Genomic DNA, 16,079 nt, shown 5'->3' on the forward strand with positions numbered 1-16,079 from the left:
TTCAGGACACATTCCAAAAAGTGGTTATAAAGATCGAAAGAATACCCTCAAAAGGTGCTTTAGTTACCGGAGTAATTTCTGGATGTTTTTTTGGTCAATTGTCACATCTGCTCCTCCCATTCCTCGGGCCATCGCTCCGAGCAACTGTCACTGCATTTAGTGGGGATGAGGCGGTTGTGTATTTTTATTTGTATTTGTATGCAGTACGTTCCTCGTGCCAGCATATTATCGTGCTCCAGCTGCTGCAAGGAGACTGGTCCAGGTATTTACGGCGAGCATAAAAACAAAGTGCGCATTCGCCGTCAGCCCCACAACAGCGTGAGATTTACAACAACAGCAAAAGGAACGCTCAATTTGTATAGGCAGCCTATCTGTTTTGTATGCTCCCCAATGGGTTTTGCAGTGTGTGCGCGCGCACAGAACCTGCCTGTGCTCATACACCAGCGACGGATAACAGATGGTCTCCCCGCATTAGAAGTGTTTTATTTCCCCGCGGAAGCCAGATATGTCAGGAGTAAGCATGTGCAACATTAGTCATTTGGAATATTCACGCCGCCGCCGTCCAATGGTTTTGGCTTCCGACGCCAAAATACCGCCAGACCGCATTTCTTTTAAGAGCAGGGAGAGGAAAAGAACAGCATCGCTTTGATGGCCGTAGTATCAAAATAAGTTGATGTAAACAGATCAATCGAATACAGTAATCCTCTCTATATCGTGCTTCATGCTTTGCGGTCCCACTGTAGTGCAGATTTAAAAAAAAAAAAAAAAAAATAAAATAAATGTAAACTCGTTAGTAACAACTGTTACTGTAATGTTTTAAACTGTTTGTACAGTATTTTTTTATCATCCATTGGTCTTGCGCTCTCAATATTTTGTTTAAATGTCACAGATACTCCATTGTCAGATTGTAAGGGTGGACAACAATACGTGCACCTGAAATGCACAGTTATTATTCTTTCTTCTTCTTCTTCTTTTCCTTTCGGCTTGTCCCGTTAGGGGTCGCCACAGCGCGTCATCCTTTTCCATGAGAACCTATCTCCTGCATCCTCCTCTCGAACACCAACTGCCATCATGTCTTCCCTCACGACATCCATCAACCTTCTCTTTGGTCTTCCTCTAGCTCTCTTGCCTGGCAGCTCCATCCTCATCATCCTTCTACCAATATACTCACTCTCTCTCCTCTGGACGTGTCCAAACCATTGAAGTCTGCTCTCTCTAACTTTGTCTCCAAAACATGGAACCTTGGCTGTCCCTCTGATGAGCTCATTTCTAATCTTATCCAACCTGGTCACTCCGAGAGCGAACCTCAACATCTTCATTTCCGCCACCTCCAGCTCTGCTTCCTGTTGTCTCTTCAGTGCCACTGTCTCGAATCCGTACATCATGTCTGGCCTCACCACTGTTTTATAAACTTTGCCCTTCATCCTAGCAGAGACTCTTCTGTCACATAACACACCTGACACCTTCCTCCACCCGTTCCAACCTGCTTGGACCCGTTTCTTCACTTCCTGACCACACTCACCATTGCTCTGGACGGTTGACCCCAAGTATTTAAAGTCCTCTACCTTTGCCATCTCTTCTCCCTGTAGCCTCATTCTTCCCCCACCACCCCTCTCATTCATGCACATATATTCTGTTTACTTCGGCTAATCTTCATTCCTCTTCTTTCCAGTGCATGCCTCCATCTTTCTAACTGTTCCTCCAGCTGCTCCCTGCTTTCACTGCAGATCACAATGTCATCTGCAAACATCATGGTCCACGGGGATTCCAGTCTAACCTCATCTGTCAGCCTATCCATCACCACTGCAAAAAGGAAGGGGCTCAGGGCTGATCCCTGATGCAGTCCCACGTCCACCTTAAATTCTTCTGTCACACCGACAGCACACCTCACCGCTGCTCTGCTGCCCTCGTACATGTCCTGTATTATTGTAACATACTTCTCTGCCACTCCAGACTTCCGCATGCAGTACCACAGTTCCTCTCTGGGTACTCTGTCATAGGCTTTCTCTAGATCTACAAAGACACAATGTAGCTCCTTCTGACCTTCTCTGTACTTTTCCATCAACATCCTCAAGGCAAATAATGCATCTGTGGTACTCTTTCTAGGCATGAAACCATACTGTTGCTCGCAAATACTCACTTCTGTCCTGAGTCTAGCCTCCACTACTCTTTCCCATAACTTCATTGTGTGGCTCATCAACTTTATTCCTCTATAGTTGCCACAGCTCTGCACATCACATCACAGTTATTATTCTTTAATAATGCAAAATAGTTTTTGATCTGATTAATCGGGCAAATAAGTAGAACACTCGATTGCAAGAACATTTGATAGCTGCAGTCCTAGGTAAGTGTAATAATGACAACGAATGATAACAAACGAACCATGCTTCCAAACCATGTACATGTTGAGCTCTAATGCAAATTACCATCGTAGGTAATGATGCAATAAAAATAAGTTGTATATTTGTCTTAGTGTTTGTAGTTGAAGCCTCAAAATACCACTCCTACACACTCTGATCACGTAGAACCCATTTGAAACACAATTTAGAATCGCACTGTAAAGCTACTTCAACTTTTTTCAAATATGTTTAACACATAAACTGGCACAGACTCGTACACAAACATGCGCACACAAGGGCATCGTGGCATTGTACCTGCAAAGTGCGGTAGTAACGGAATACTTTCTTTGACCTAAGCCAAGCATTCAAAAGTGTTTTTTCCAAATCGTACAGTATCGCGATGTTCACGAATGTTTCTAACAAGTGGAATTTATGCTACGAGGAAAATGACCCAATTGCTGCGCTCTTTTCTTTTAACTTCCATTTCAAGGCAGCTCCAACTGCCTCTGTAATTTTACGAGCACGTCGCCACGCTGATCAAAAATGTTTGCGGACAAAAGCGAAGCAGGCGCCGAGTCCTCTCGTGTCGCTGCTTTATTTTCTCATTGTGGAGCTTGGAGTCTCCACCGGCCCTTTTAAATAAAACTGCTTCGAAAAGCGAGGGACGGCGGCTGTTTGCTAACCCCGGCGAAGCAGGCGCAACCTGACGGCAATTATCTGGACGTCCACTTGCTAATTATGATAAAGGATGACAGGTGCCCGAAACAATTTGAAGGGCCCGCGAGCTTCTGCGTGAGCTCGGCTCCGACGAAGCTAAAGATAGCCCGGCTGACCGGTGTCTTCTAACCAACGTCTCTGTTTGGAACCTAGATGTAACGCCAGTTAGCCATTTCTTACCAAAAGGAATCCAAAATGGTTGTAGGCGGGGGTTTCATTTTTTAAATTTTTTTATTTGTATTTTTTTTTAACAGCATTAACATTATGACGAACTCATTACGACATATTTTTGGCCAAACTCATAATGGTTATATTGTTTATTTTTTTCATAGTATTAACATTTTAATTTCTTATGTATTCATTTATCAAATCAGATGACTCAAATGAACAATGGGAACCCAAATCATTTGTTCCAGTGGTGTTAAAATTTTTCAATGATGAATTATTCACGTATTTATTGAATCAGATGGTCCAAACTAACGATCGGAACCCAAAACGGTGTTTTTGTCTTTGACCTTAGTCGTGTTACTGTCTTCAGCCGGTAAAACTGTCAATACTGACTCGACAGTGCCTCCGCGGGTTCATTTGGCTCAGTTCCACGTAAATTAGCGACAATCCTTAAAACCGAAGAAAGTCCTCTCCGAAAAAGGCAGTTATATTTTTTTTGGGATTTCCGACGCGCCGATCTTCGGTCGACTAGTTCTCCCAAGCTGCCCGTCCGCATCTCAGACGGTAATTGACAGCGGAAAATCCAGCCCGTCTATTTTCATCAGGTAAACGGCCTCATTCGGGCTGTTGTGATGCGGCACGCGCTGAAATATTATCCAAATAATGTTCAGGGAGCGGAGGAACACAGTCTGTTGAGAGCGGCGCTTTCATGCCGACAGATGGCTCGAAAGTAATAAGAAAAGGTTTCCGGAAAAGCCAACTGTCATGAACATTAAACGCTTCGTTGACTGTAGATGTTATTTGTTCAGCCTGTTGACTCAAGTTTTGTAGTACGGGGGAGGCCGTTCAGCTTCAACTGTTGCCCAAAAATTGACGTATTCCTGTGAATAGTTGCCAGGGGTGTTTTTTTTATTTTTATTTTTGAACTTTTTTAACAGGGCGTGTGACTTTAGCGCTTCCACTAAAATGTCCCTATCCCTGCGAATATTGGCCACTCGGATGGAGGCGGGTTTCTCGCACTCTTGCCGGCGATCGTCAAAGCGGCGTCAGTTTAACTTTGTACTCCATTCACGACAGCGGCGAAACGAATTTGAGCGAGTTAACTGCCAGAAAAATAACCGAATATATCGGGGATATTTCAAGTTCCAGATAACGTTGTGCATTATGTGCGTCTTTGCACTGAATTGAGTCACCGTAATGGTAAAATATGCTTCCCGGTTTTCCGGCAATGCGCACTCATTGTGCAAGCGAGCACGTGAGCGACAGGCGTTTTGGCATAAGAGACGGCTTAGTGAGTTAGCAGTTGACTGAAAAGTAACACGAAACATTTATTGAGGGCTTTATTCGTGCCGTTGAATGTTTGTTCATATTGCACTGGAAGCTACACTTGACGTATTTCGGCTTTAGCGGCCAGGGGTGTTTATTTACTCCGATCAGGGGCATTACGCTTCAGAACTTCCGCTCGAGTGAAAATGACACGAACCGTATTTCCGCAACTAGCGTCTTCAATACAACTGAATTGTAGTAGCGTTTTGTACGGGTCCAGCCCCGTCGACGTGGCCATCCAATTTGCCGCTTCCGCTAGGACTCCGTTTTCGATTTCTATCACGCTTAAAATGAACTCTGTCGCTTTACTGTGGAGGAAAAGGTGAGGCTGGATTAAACCAAAACCAACTCCTCACATCCTCCAATGACTGACACTTATTTACCACTTTAGGCACAGAAGGCCCCCCACCCCCTTCTCTGTCAGTCACCCCGGCAACCGGCCCCCGGGTGATCGATTCGTTGCCAGCGTGGTGTAGCTGTGGGAAAAAGCGTGCGTGATCTTAACTCGCTACAGCTTCCCTAATTAAAACGGGATTACAGGAGTCATCGGCGGCGTACGCTCAAAGGAGGCGGAAGGAATCAATTTGGCTAATGTCAGGGCCCTCGCGTATGACAAAACAAGCGAGCGAGGCGTTGATGAAAGCATTCGTGCGGTCGGAGCGCCATAGTCTGCAATTTACGTAGGAACGCGCGACGGACTGCTTCGCAAGCGATCTCGCAACGTGCCGAATGGCTTTATAAACGGCGCGGGGCGGAACCAATGAGTCTCCTTTAATTACGCACGTAATGCGTGCTAATCCGCAAGATGGCCAAAAGTATCGGGACGGCGATTTGACAGGGAAATTGGACAAGATCCAATTTGTCCCCAGCGGTCACGAATCCATCCCAGGATCAAACTGTCGCAGTCGTGACACGAAAGACAAAAACAACACGAGCGACTAATAAACATTTGTCGTGTTGGATTTGATGGATTCCATCCATGTGACGGATAGAGCTATTCCGTGCTCTTGCACGAGATGGCAGGAGGGACAATGAAAGTGTCGGGAAGATTTTGAATGTAAGATCTGTAATTACTGTATGCCACATTTGTGCAACTGGTGACAGGGTGTTTAGTTAGCTTACCGCAGATGGGGGAGAAGGTGTCTATCGGAGGAATGGGAGAATATCTGGGAATTTTCCGAACTCCCGTTTCCACGGCAGCATCGTACCGGAGAACGCAAGGCGCAGATCGGTCATCCGACCGGCGGCCACGTTACGCCGCCTCCCGCCGCTGCTTTTCCAATGAAGTCTGCGGAGAAACGGGGCTGCCCGCGCTCAATCTCCCCACATGCAATAACCGGGTACCCGGTGGAAGCTTTGGGAATCGAGCGCGGTGAAATCCTCCATCTGAGCTCTGTGCTTTTTTCAGAAGCACAAGACTGAAAGCAAATGAGGGAGAGCAGTTCTCTTTCCAATTATTAGTTGGACTCAAATGCTCAATGGTACCGTATGTATAACAATACAATAGTACTGTTGAAAATAGTAGTTTCCTTGGATTTCCGCCATAATCTCCTATTAGCTAATCCCTTTGTAACCGTATAAATCTATAGAATGTGAGGGGGGGGACACACTGTGACACCCTTTTTTTCTTCCAGGGCAAAAATGTGTATTAAGCACGAAATTTCGGTAAATACATGTCAAACCAATCTCTAACAGCCCAAGATTGATCCAGAGCACCGGTGGAGATGGAGGCCTTGATCAAAACGTTTTTGGGGCAGTTTGAGTTTTAGCAATTCCACCTTATTAAAATGTCCTTTTACCGGAAATAGCGGCCGGGTTGTTAATGTACTCCGTGTATTCTGAAGTAGATATCGGGGATACTGTTGTTTTGGCCGTCCAGTTTTAGTAGTTCCACTGTCCTAAAAACATTTACCGTGTTTCCCGCTAGTAGCGTTTACGTACTCCGACGTGGTAGGTGTCTATCAAGGAGGCTTTTATTTGGGGCTTTCATTTTGAGCGGTTCCGCCGTATGAAAAATAAGTGATTTACACAGAAGTATTTGACAGATTCCACTGTATTAAATGGTAACTTACCATATTTCCTTAAAACAGCGGTCGGGCTTAATCAGACTGAAGAGGGAGGGAGGGAGGCCTTTATTTGATCATCATAGCAATTCGTCTGTTTTGACAGCGACGTTACCAGAAAACGTACAATGAAATATTAGTAATTGTGACAATGAAAAAGTTATGACGAAGTTTTCTTATGCTGCTGCGTAAACTGCATCATTCCCCCTGACCCTGTACTGGAGCCCTCGCTTGCACGTTTCAATAGCCACCGGAGGAATACACCAAATGAGCCCATTTTCACGTGAAAGAAAAAGTCGAAGGTGGGGACGTTCGCTACTTTTCTTTCTCTCTTCTTACGTTGGCAGGAATAGATTTTCTTCCTTTTTTTTTTCCCCAGCGCAAAGTAGCGGTTGGCAGCCGACCAAGATGGCGGATAACGGTATTGTAGGGGAATTGAGCGTGTTGTCCAGCCTACAGAGCCACTTCTGTTTACATTGGCAGCACAGCAGAGAGATGCTCTGAGCAGTTCAGCAGTGCTTAATAGAAATTTGACATTTTGCTTCATTTGTTGCTGTTTGACCCATCCTCCTGCGTAATCTAAAGAAGATAGTTATCGGCGCTTCACCATACTTTTGCACGTTACGCCAATGTCTGACAAGAATTCAGATGAAATGTTTCGCTATTGTACATCTCTCTTCCCATTTTTTAAAAATGTATTTGTTTGTGGGGTTATTTGGCGTTTTACTTACCCAAATCTCCAATAAAAATTGTAACAAGGTTACTCAAATAGTGCATTTTGCTTCCTGGTTGTATGAATTTTTGTTATTTTTAATTTATTTTTTAATTGTCAAATTTATGATTTTCTTTCCGGTTTTTTTGACTCCACCCGGCCACTTAATTCCAAATATTACAGCCCCATCTGCTGTTGTGGGGGTTATTTTAGTAAGGAAAATGTACTTTCAAGTCGCCTAGCCGCGTTCCAACAGAGAGTCCGGAGCGCCTCGCACTTTTATGACGGTCGCCCCGGAAGAAGTCGCGAGCGGGGGAGATGCAGAAGTAGGTCATCTCTGAGGCGTTTGTTACATCATCATCATCATCATCATGCATATTTATCGACAACAGCCAGTTGTTAGGGAGTGAACTCACTTCACACAGACGGTCTATTCTCTTCCCCTTAATCAACCCATTATGGGATGAATTATATATTGTGATATTTTTACTTCAAAGGGAGAATCGTTGTCATGCACGCTGCCAATTAGGTACAAAGGCAAGGCGGTTGCCAGGCAGCCGGCGGGGTTACCGGGTTCCCGCGCAGGGCCGTTTAGTGGGCGGGAGTTCCTCCGGCTGTCTGCGAACATCTCAACTCTCCAAAAAAGTATTTCCAGGCAGAAGCAAAATCCGCCAAGCGACAAATATGTATTCGCCAGGTGTTACCGATGGATGTGCGGGGTTTTGTATTAACAGCATATATTTGAAGAAAGGTTTTTTTGCTTCACAACACAAAACACGGACGAAGCGACGGCACATTGCTTGAAAAACTTGTAAGTCAGGGCACTCCAATGAATGACTATGGGGCCTTATTGTAAGCTAGGACAGGTTTTTCTTTTTGTGGCTTCATTTCGGCAACACTTGCAAAAGAGATCAACGCATGGTGCGTGCGTGTGTGTGTGTGTGTGTGTGTCATCAGCCATTATCTAGCCACTGCAGGATGAAGGCCTCTTCTTCAGGTCTCCAACTACTAGGACATTTTGCAATTTGTTGACAGTGTTTTCCGGTATGTTTAATGATTTCATCTACCCATCGACTTTTCAGTCTTTGCCGTGGTATCCAATTGATAGTTTCTGCGGTCCACCTTTTGTCAGCTCTTCGTGCAACATGGTCAGCCCATTTCCATTTAAGGCCTTTTATTTTTTGAATGACGTCGGTAACTCTCATCTGCTGCCAACTGTATCTTGTAGCGAATGCTTATTTTCAACATTTGGCATTCCATGTTCCTTTGGGTTACATGTAGTCTTTGTATAACTTTGGCATTCGTAGTCAAAGTTTCACTACAGTCAGTGAGGACTTGTAAAATACGTTGATGGAAAACTTTACTTTTCAAGCAAATGGGAAGATTGTTCTTTAATATAACGCTAAGGCTGCCAGGCAAGCCTTATGCGGCATTCAACTTCAGTGGTTGTATTTCCATCCATTGTTGCAAGTTGGCCGAAATAGATGTAGTCGACGGCGTCTAGGACATAGACTTCCATTTTGATATTTTTGTGGACGGGAACGATTGAACATGACTGTTGGATTTATCTTACCCAACATTATAAAAAATAGACACAAAAGGAATGAAGACGCTGGTTTCTTTTTCTCATGAGGAGGGCGTATGGGAGATTGTTCAGATCACAGCCTCTCAACACGCTCTAACCAATCTCTCCCGTCGCTCCTGCATTTATTTGAAAATAGGAGGGTTTTTCCCAGACATAATGTTCTAAACAATAAGACACAAAACAAAACATTGGACCAACACCTGTCACGTCCCCGACCACATCCGATCACGTCCTTGGTCCAGGCGCCCTTCCATCGGATGATGCTGAGTCATCTTTTCGAAGGAGAGACATCTAAAATCGTCCATAATACTAATGCAAGCTAAGCAAATAAATGATAACTTGTAGAATATATTTAACAATGACCTTCGTTTTGTTTTTGTTAATTTTCAGCGACGGCTTTCTATCTCCAATTCCTGAATCCGACGCTGCAGTTGTTCAGCATCGTAGGTGAATAAAATGTGGTCTGCAAAATGAAGATGGGTCAAATGAGCGCTCCTAATTTGTAGTCCCTTTTTCCCCAATTGAGTTTTTGAAATATTTCCTCAAGGCAAAGTGTAAATGGCTTCAGAGACTGTCGCCTCGCCTGACACGTTTTCCTAGACTTATTTGCACTCTTTCATCATGAATTTGTATTGAACCTGAAGAATGGAATCGTATATAGAGTGTAGAATGTTGATATAGGTCGGCTCGATCCCTTGATTTACTCGCGCCTGCAGCGTGGAATTGGTGACTGAGCCAAACTATTTTTCATAGTCGATGAAGGCTACAGACATTTCGTCATTTCGTACTCGTGCCGTTGGATTTGTTGAACTGTGTACGTGGTCCATAGTATTAAAACCGCTGCAAAAACCTGATCGTTCTATCTGCTGTGCTTTAGTGAGTTTGATTCCAATTTGTTTGTCCAATATCTTTGCGAAGACTTTCTAAATCGTTGAGAGCAGGCTTATTGGGCGATAATTTCTTAGGTCCATTTTATCTCCTGATTTATGTAGCAAAATGATTTCTGCGTCTTTCCATGTCGCCGGTACTTGCAATTCCAAGCAGCATTGAAATAGTTTTGCAAGGCTCTTAAGTTTGTTCCCTCCTGCTTTAAGCATTTGAACAGAAATTTCATCCAGACCACAAGCTTTGCTGGGCTTAAGTGAACTAATAGCATTTTCAACCTCGTCATTCAGGATACATGGAACCGGGTCTGCTTCTAGCTTTGGTGAGGGTCACTGTATAGGTCTGTATCAAATTGTTGAACTGGTTGCATGATTTGTTGGTGGCTGTGACATCATTCCATCTTCCATTTTCAAAGCAAAAATGATTTACTTGTGGCGAAATAATGCACGTTTTGTTTTTGAATTCCACGGCCCGCTTAAATTGTTTTCCGAACAAGCCGAACATTGTAAGCGCTCAATTCATCTTGTATCTTTTTCCGAATCGTCTTGCACAATTCAACATATCTAAAATTTTGTTGATAACGCTGCCCCTTTTCTTCATTTGTCGTCGCTTTTCGATCGTCCAGAGTAGCTTTAGATATTGTGGATGTTGTCGTCGATGGCGGTACTTTGTGTAGTTTGAACAATCCCGTTTTATAATTTTGTTGCGTGTCGACAGATGTGTGTCTTCCAGCGTCAGAAGCGCTTTAAAGAGATTAGCCAAATGTATTTGAAACTTGTCAGTTCTTTGTAGAATGAAGTTTAATTTCGGTAATCTTTTGTTCAAGTCGGTGGTTGATTTGCATTTTGACCTGAGGGTGGCGCAATCCGCAAATAGCCCTTTGTTGTTGGAAAGGAAGTGGTCGATGATGCTAGTGTTACTTTTGGGGCTTATCCATGACTACTTTCTGTTGTATTTGTTGTTAAAGAATGAATTGATGAAGTATAACCCTTCTTGTTCAGCCAATTTCATGAAGCGTATTGTTCTTTCGTCTCTTGATCACATTCACATTGAGGCCAATCCTGGCGTTAGTCACCCATGACTATTTTGAAATGAGTGCTTCGATTTACTATAAAGATGGCATAAATCCTTTTAAAATGCTTCCACCTCATTGTCGGTGTGACTGACAGTCGGCGCATATATTTGAATCAGTCGAAGAGAGTAACACTTGGCAATACTTTTATTAATAATGAAAGCAACTCCACCATTGCGCCCGCTTTGTGATCCTCTGTAATAAAATAGATGGCCATTATGGAAAGTCAACAGTTTGATATTTGTGTCCAATTAGATCCCATTTGATGGCTTCTAGCTCTCGTAATGGAGAATCGTCTTTTAGCGTACGCACGTTGTGTCCCAAAAGTAAGATTTAGTTTTTGCTTGTTTCTCGCGACTTGTCAAGATCGCCCTTTGGTTTGCCTTAAAATGTTTTTAGGAGTAACCGTATTCTGGTCGAGCATAGCCAAGTCCGTTGTCAGTGAGCAGCCATAACAAATCCGGTGATTCTTAGCACCCGCCGCCGTAGGCAGAGGCTCGTCGGTGTCCGGGGAACGAGGGCTGTGTTTTTTGTTGTACTGCCGTGAAGAAGGAATCTGCCCTAATCTGCCACACTGGCCCAATGCATGTTGGCGGATTGTCCAAATTGAGTCCTGTAGCTTTACCTACAGTTAAGCACCTAAGCGACGACGATGCGTTGGGCATTTAGGGATGTGAGATTTTTTTTTTCACAATCATACATTGCATGAGCTCGGTCTCAACAGCTGTCGGTCCCCTTTAGATATGACCAAATAATTTGTTTGTAGTTATTTTGCCGACCCCCACTCTGTAGCTTTGGGACCACAGTTTGAGAAGCGCCGCTTCGTGCTTTATAGCAGCAGCGATCTGATTTTTCCATGGGGAGTTAGGAGAATGCGGTCTGCTGTTATTCGTCACGCTTCACAGCCCTGAAGATGACGACTATCCGGTAGCATTAGGTGAGATGAAGGTCAACGGACTAACCGGCACCCTCTCGCCAAAGTACCCGCCCTCTCCCCTGCCCCCTCCCTCTTTTCATCACCCTCGAAGCACGGTCTGGAAAAGATATGACACCGACAGACTCACAAACCGGCGGCCCTCTATCTCGCGCTTCCTGCACTGAAGTCCTCCAACTAATGGATCTATGCCAATAATAAAGGAGCGGGAATCGCATGCCGCTCGATCTTCTTCGGAGCATCAGCCAATATTGAAGGAAAAAGCCCCCGAAGCAGGCATCTTCGCCGTGTGCATTTATCGGACGAATGCGTCTTCCCGTGTGCGGTGGTTTAAAAAAAAGTCCCAAAAAGTAAAAAGCAATTGTAGTAGTTAATTTAATCGGGTAAAAAAAAAAAAAAGGAGCGAGATTCGAGTGATTTAACAACGCCGCAACACATGTACTGTAAGTTTTCGTGTATAATGTGCACCCATGTATAATACGCACCCCCTAAGTTGACCTCAAAATTTTGGAAAACCCTTCTACCCAAGTAGAATGCATTTTTACAATGAATGATTTTGCTTCTACCCATATGATGAAAACATGAAGTATGATCTGTATTTATTTTTTTTTGAATTATTCTGAAGTTAAGCACTTGAACACGTAATCCTTTTTTTTTAATTGACTTGCTCTTATTTTGAAATTCACAGCCCTACTTTTATTTAGAAAACAAACAGTTGTGCTCGTGTTTGATTACCCAGGCAGAATTTGGAAGATGGGCCCAATTCTTCAGAGAAAACATGAAGGACCAGGCGAAACACATTTTAATTAGAATGAAATTGAAATGAAACGGTCAAGCATTTCAAAAAAGCATGAAACAAAACATAACCAAAAAGAAATGAGTAATGGTTGTTGTTCAGTCCAAAAAAAAGCAATTGACAAATTCTGCCAGGGTATTTAAACTTATGAGCACAACTGTACATATATTCAGTCATATGTACCCCTATCATATTGGAATGAAAATGTAGGCTACACCTTTTTTATAACCACTGGATGGCGGTGGCATATTAGAATGAAAGTGTACACCTTTTTCCAAACCTTTAGGGGGCGGTGCTGTTTTGGAATGAAAGTGAAGAGAATTTTTATAACCACTAGATGGCGGCATACAGTTACAAAAGGTGAGTTTTTTTCCATTTACTGTATTTTTAAAGAAAAAATATGTATTAGACGGCAATTACGGGACTGACTTTTAGGCGTGTCGCGGCACGAGCAAGGGTCTTTTGAGTCGTCTGCGCCTTTCCCTTAAATGTATGTGAAATGTTCCCCCCTTAAACGTATGTGTATTAAATAAAATATAGGTTGAATATGATTTGCAAATCATTGTATTGTGTTTTTAACACAACGTCCCAACTTCATTGCAATTGGGGTTGTACTTATAGAGCGTGTTCTGTGTTTATTTACCTAAACATTTGAAAATGATCTGTTTTAGAGCTGTAATCTCAATACTGCGATAGTGTCGCTCACGATTACTACAGTCAGAATACGGAGCATGAAAGTGTCTGTTTGTCTGAAAGTTCCCCGAGTAGGATAGCCTCTATTTAAAAACCCATAAGAGGGTCGTGAACGCCGCTCAACAGTCACATGTGGTTTTTCGGTGACACATTTTGTCATCTTCCGGACGCGGGCGGACGGGAAAGTTCAGGGGCTGTCACTTTTGATCCACCGCACGTCACGGCCCCGCAACTGTCGCCGGGCCTTCTCCATCCCCCTCCCTCTCGTCCCTTTGGCCGCATGTCACACGTCAGTCATATTTGCTGTGATTCTGTCGCCAGCCATTACCTCCCCACAGCCGTCAGTCTTTGTGGCCCAAAGCCACCCGTTTGACTGCAAAGCGTCTGTCCGGGAGACAGATCGACCTCGTAACCGGTCGGTAGGCTTTACACGATCAGTATTTTTGGGGCCGATGGCAAGATGCAGCAACGTGTATTTAAATGAAATGTTCATTTAGTGTACATGTGTACTGTATAGTATTTTCTAGTCAACTGTTTCCCAACCATTGCGCTGTGGCACATTATGAAATTTTACTTAATTGTTCAAAAATGTTATTTACAATAAACGGTCTTCTATTAGACTGCAGGAAGTACATTCAGTAATGTATCCGCTTTTTGTGAGATTTTTCAATTGTAAAATATGTGCCTTGGCTCCATAAAGGTTGGAAATCACTGGTCTAGTCAGGTCAAACCAACATTACATGACAGAAAACAATGGGTGCTAACTTACTATAATAACTTCACAGCGTTATTGGACAGATGCTATAACTGTATGGTACGAAAATGAAGCGAACATACCACTAGCGATCACACCACGTTTCCCCTCCCCCCCTCCCCCCTCATTTTGTTGTTGTCATACATGCGGCGCGATCCATTGTTGTAGCCGCCATGGTCACAACACATGATGTGATGCGGTGGTATTGCAATAAGATTTTGTTGCAGTAGTCTGAAGGACCAAATTTTTTCTCGTCTGTCCCAAACTGCCTTTTTTTTGGCGTTCAGATATTTACAGTACTATGTTACATGGCTAAAAAATAAACAAACCATTGGATTCAAATATAGCGTACATCATGGCGACGTGGAGTAAATGTCTTTTGTGGAGCCAATCAGCATAAAATGCTCATTGGTCGGTACGTATTTGGTACCTTCCTCATACTGAATTGAACCCAAGTCCCGAACATATCATGCAGTATACCCTAATGGCCATTACGGAAGCTTGCTTTTGAGAAGGGTGTTTGCTGTAAATTGTATTTATTGCAATTTTTTACTATACTAGTGTCAATTGTTGAGGCAATCTACTTTTTAGTCATTTTCCAAATTCCAATGAAGTTGGGATGTTGTGTTAAACATAAATGAAAACAGAATACAATGATTTGCAAATCATGTTCAACCTATATTTAATTGAATACACTACAAAGACATTTAATGGTCAAACTGATCAACTTGATTGTTTTTAGCAAATAATCATTAACTTAGAATGTTATGGTTGAAACATGTTCCAAAAAAGCTGGGACAGGGTCATGTTTACCACTGTGTTACATCACCTTTTCTTTTAACAACATTCAGTAGAAATTTGGGAAGCAAGAATAGCAATTGTTGGTTTGTAGGTGAAATTCTTGCTCGATGTACAGATTCAACAGTCCGGGGTCTCCGTGTATATGTGTATAGATATGTGTATGTATAAATGTATGTATGTGTGTATAAATGTGTATATGCATATTTGTGTGAATGTGTGTGTATGTGGATGTATGTATATGCATGTGTATATATGTGTGTGTGTGTGTGTGGATATGTGTGTGCATGTGTATGTAAAAATGTGTATATATGTGTATGCATCAGTGTATGTGTGTGCGTGAGTGTGTGTGCGTGAGTGTGCGCGCGCGCGTGTGTGTGCGCGCGCGCGTGCGCGGTTTTTTTTTTTGCGCGCACGCGCGCGTGTGTGTGTGCGCGCGCGCGCGTGTGTGTGCGCGCGCGCGATTGCGTGCGTGCGTGCATGCGCGCGCGTGTGAATGCGTGCGCGTGCGTGTGAATGCGTGCGCGTGCGTGTGAATGCGTGCGCGTGCATGTGTAAATGTGTGTGTGTGTATGCATGAATGTGTATGCGTGTGTGACTGCGTGCGTGCATGTGTATTTGTGTGTATGTATATGTGTGAATGCATGTGTGTGTATATGTGTGTATATATAGACGTGTGTGTGTATATATATATATATACACGTGTGTGTGTGTGTATATATGTATATATATATGTATACACGTGTGTGTGTATATATGTATATATATATGTATATATATATATGTATACACGTGTGTGTATATATGTGTATATATATATATGTATACACGTGTGTGTATATATGTATATATATGTGTGTATATATGTATATATATGTGTGTATATATATATATACACGTGTGTGTGTATATATATATGTGTATATATATATACACGTGTGTGTGTGTGTGTATATATATGTATATATATATACACGTGTGTGTGTATATATATATACACGTGTGTGTGTATATATGTATATATATACACGTGTGTGTGTATATATGTATATATATACACGTGTGTGTGTGTATATGTATATATATACACGTGTGTGTGTGTATATATATACACGTGTGTGTGTGTGTATATATATATATACACATATACACGTGTGTGTGTGTATATATATATATACACATATACACACACACACGTGTGTATATATATATATACACGTGTGTGTGTGTGTGTGTA

General features: G+C 42.8%; 1 long non-coding RNA gene across 1 annotated transcript in view; it reads left to right on the forward strand.

Annotated features, from left to right (window-relative positions):
- Positions 1–16,079, forward strand: part of LOC133472871 (uncharacterized) — a 61,162-nt gene that overhangs the window by 21,015 nt on the left and 24,068 nt on the right. Inside the window, exon 2 of the long non-coding RNA XR_009786883.1 lies at positions 12,884–12,957. This is a non-coding gene — a long non-coding RNA (uncharacterized LOC133472871). The remainder of the gene's footprint in view (positions 1–12,883; positions 12,958–16,079) is intronic.

The sequence above is a fragment of the Phyllopteryx taeniolatus genome, chromosome 23, assembly GCF_024500385.1.
Source record: "Phyllopteryx taeniolatus isolate TA_2022b chromosome 23, UOR_Ptae_1.2, whole genome shotgun sequence".
Taxonomy (NCBI): Eukaryota; Metazoa; Chordata; class Actinopteri; order Syngnathiformes; family Syngnathidae; genus Phyllopteryx; species Phyllopteryx taeniolatus.